General features: G+C 42.6%; 1 non-coding gene across 1 annotated transcript; it reads right to left on the bottom strand.

The window, feature by feature from the left end:
• Nucleotides 1–1026: 1026 nt before the first annotated feature.
• On the bottom strand, nucleotides 1027–1098 carry Trnac-gca. Its single transcript has one exon. It is a non-coding gene; the product is annotated as a tRNA-Cys (tRNA).
• Between the last annotated feature and the right edge of the window lie 2221 nt (nucleotides 1099–3319).

The following is a 3319-nucleotide window of genomic DNA, read 5'->3' as shown; positions in this document are numbered from 1 at the left end:
TACCCTAGCTCCTTCCAGCTGCATCCATCTGGCTCCAGCTCTGCCCCTGCTGTTTCTTCTGCCTAGAACTGCAACCACCCTTCCACCACCCCCACCTCCACTCGCCATCTGTGAAACCCCGATTGGCCATCAGTTACTCTCTGAAGCCTGCCATAACGTACCCTCCTCTAGACAGAAGCAATCACTGCCTTCTCTGCTTTACTGAACCTGGCACAGTTATTCCCTCTGCTTTCTTATTGCACATGCTACATCCGATCGGGAGCAGATGGAGGCCGGGGGCAGTTTCTGTTCACTTCTGGGTTCATACTTTGCCTGGTTCTAGCACATAGTAGATGCTCAGTGTGTGTTATTCAAACTGACTTAAAGACTCAGTGGAGCCTGGGCTGTGCATGAGAGTGACACCCAAAACGAGGACCAGACCCTGAGCCCTGTGCCCAATGTGGGGGAACTTGGGGCATGGAAGGTAACCAAAATTTCTCAAACTCCAGAGAGAGAAAAAAGTGTCCAGTTCCTTAAAACCTCAGGCCAGTTCATGTTTACCCCTAGAAATGCTCTGCAAAGTGTGCCTGCAAAATGTGGGCACGGTCACTAAGTTGCTGGGATCTCCTTGCAGCCAGAAAGTTCTAAAACTGGATGAAGCAATCCTAGAACCTTGAGAACACTGTTTAGTAGCCTTCTGTTACAAAGCTCTTAACATTAGAAGAGTATAAGTAGCAATATTAAAGTTACTGAAAGCATGTGATCTGAGTTCAAATTCTGAATCTTCCCTTTATAGCTTTTTGACCTTTGAGCAGGAAGCATCTTTTGAGTCTCAGGCTCCCCATGTAAAATGGAAATACTGACAGTATGTATCTTGTAAAATTTGAGTGAGAAATGAAGGGGATAATTAATGTAAGGAGTCCACACTGGTGCTTGTCATATACTTAAGAATGCAAGGGACACCATTATTCAATTAGCCGTGAGCACAGAAGATAATATATAAAGTGAGCCAATCCATATTCTTCTAAAGCAAAAACAAGAACGCACAGGGGGCACCTGGATTTGAACCAGGGACCTCTTGATCTGCAGTCAAATGCTCTACCCCTGAGCTATACCCCCGGTGAAATGGATTTGTTTTTAGAGTGTATCTGTCTCTCGGCATTCTGGTTCCTAAAAGCTTCCATGACTCAGGGGAGCTATAATTAGAGAAGGTTGCCTGGAGGGAATCTGGGTATTACAAGTCTTAGAAGATATTTATAGTGAGAAAAAAAATAAAAGATGGAATTCTTAAGAACTAAGCTCTCAGACCCCCAAAAAATTCTCCTTGGACTTGCCAGGACCCAAAGTCTTATTCCTGTCCACCATATTTCGCACTCAGCAAGCCTCAGCTCTAGGCAGAAATCATCAGGCTCTCTCCAAATGGCAACATCAGTCTAATGTGGATGATTGGATTCCTGTCATGCTTTCCTTAGCCAAGTCTCCTAGCAACTGAGATTCCCATTCCTCTTCATGACCTCACAGAACTGAGCTCATAACTGGCACTCAGTAGATATTTGTTGCATTAAATTGACTCTGGGGGAAAAAATATGTCTAAATAACAATTTGTGCGAGATAGTTTTTCCAAGCCATCAATGTAAGATGATTTTAGTCAGATAAAAAACAGATGATCAGTGAGCTAGACTCCAACGTAACAGAACTTGCCTGGAACTTGGAATGTTGTCAACTCTGAAAGGTCATTTTGATGAAGAGAACCAAGGCTCCAGACGAGAGCCTCTTAATCAAATAAGTAAATTATTGACCCCAGTCCTACTCCTCTTCAACTTCCAAACACAGCCGTAATTATTACAACCTGCATTTCTTGACCTCATAAACATGTTTCACCCTAATAAACTGTGTGGGTGGTTCATATGGGAAATCTTGTATTTGGGGGCCTCTTGGGAAGTCTGTCTTCCTGCCAATTTCTCACACCACATACCTTAGTTAGGCTTTTCCAAAGGACCCTGAGTTTGGGGTGGTCACTTTGTGTCAAGGTTGGGGTTTGCTGGATGCCTAGGAGAGAGGAGTGACTACATTCCATTCTTTCACTCCTCTGCCTCAGAGCTGAGAACCACAAAGCCCACTTTTCTCATTGTTCTTTTCTCACCCTGGACATTAGTGGGAGTTGAGATTTTAGCAGTAACAGATGTACTATGTGCTTCATACCCCAGAACCACAGTGCTGGAAGGGATTCAGACTGCACTTATTCCAACCATTTCTTCCACAGACTAAGAGAGGCTGAGAGGCTCACTTAAAATCACAGGCATATCAGGGGCAGGATCCAAACTGGGGTCCACTCTACCTGAGGGTCCTACGGTTCCTGCCTGGAAGAATGTGGGTATTCAGAAAATGTGTGTGGGATTAATATCAGACTATAGTTATGGACAGGGTCACCAACCCCAGTGATTTTCTGGGGATGCCCCAAGTTTTAGGAGTAAATGTCTTGCATCTGAAGATGTAGGAAATCCCTCAGAAAAGTAGGGCACCTGGATTTGAACTAGGTGGTTTAGATATGAGGTGTCCCCCAAAAGTTCATGAGTGAGATAAAGTAAGAACTTCAGAGGTGAAAAGATTATATTACAATCAGTAGATGAATCCACTGACATGGATTAACTGGGTGGTACCAGTAGGCAGGTAGGTGTGCCTGAAGGAGGTAGGTCACTGAGGATGTACCTTTGGGGTTTATATTTTGTCCGTGGTTAATGGAGGTCTCTGTCTCTTTCTTGTTGCCATGTCCTGTGTTGCTTTTCTCCACCAAACCCTTCCACCATGATGTCTGCCTGACCTTGGGCTCAGAGCAATGGTGTTGGCTGTCTATGGATTGAGAACTCTGAAACTGTGAGCGCCGTATAAACTTTTCCTCTTCTTGTATGTTAACTTTTTTCTCTGTCCTTTGGTCACTCACAGTGACAAAAAAACTGACTAAATATCATCCTAGATATGGCCTTATTTTTTCTCATCTACAGAATTTCTGATTTTTAACCACTCTATGTTATCACGATTTTTTTACCTCCCTAAACTGGTATTTACTTATTATTTATTTTGAAATCAACTCACTGTTTTAAAATTAGCCTCCTCCTAAGCAAAAATATCCTTGAAATTATGCCAGTTGTGTTTCTTTCTGTTGCACATCAAAACAAATCCATAACTGTTACAATATATTTATATTATATTTATTTCACGTTGCACTTACAAGTTGCCAAGGGTGCTTCTAAATACTTTCCTACTCTTTCATTTAATCCTCAAAACAATCCAGTGAGGGAGGAACAATTTTCATCTTTATTTCAAAAATGATGAAACTGAG

This window comes from Marmota marmota, unplaced genomic scaffold (assembly GCF_001458135.2).
Source record: "Marmota marmota marmota unplaced genomic scaffold, marMar, whole genome shotgun sequence".
Lineage (NCBI taxonomy): Eukaryota > Metazoa > Chordata > Mammalia > Rodentia > Sciuridae > Marmota > Marmota marmota.
Note: the sequence above shows the minus strand (reverse complement) of the source record. Positions and strands in the feature narration are given on the sequence as shown.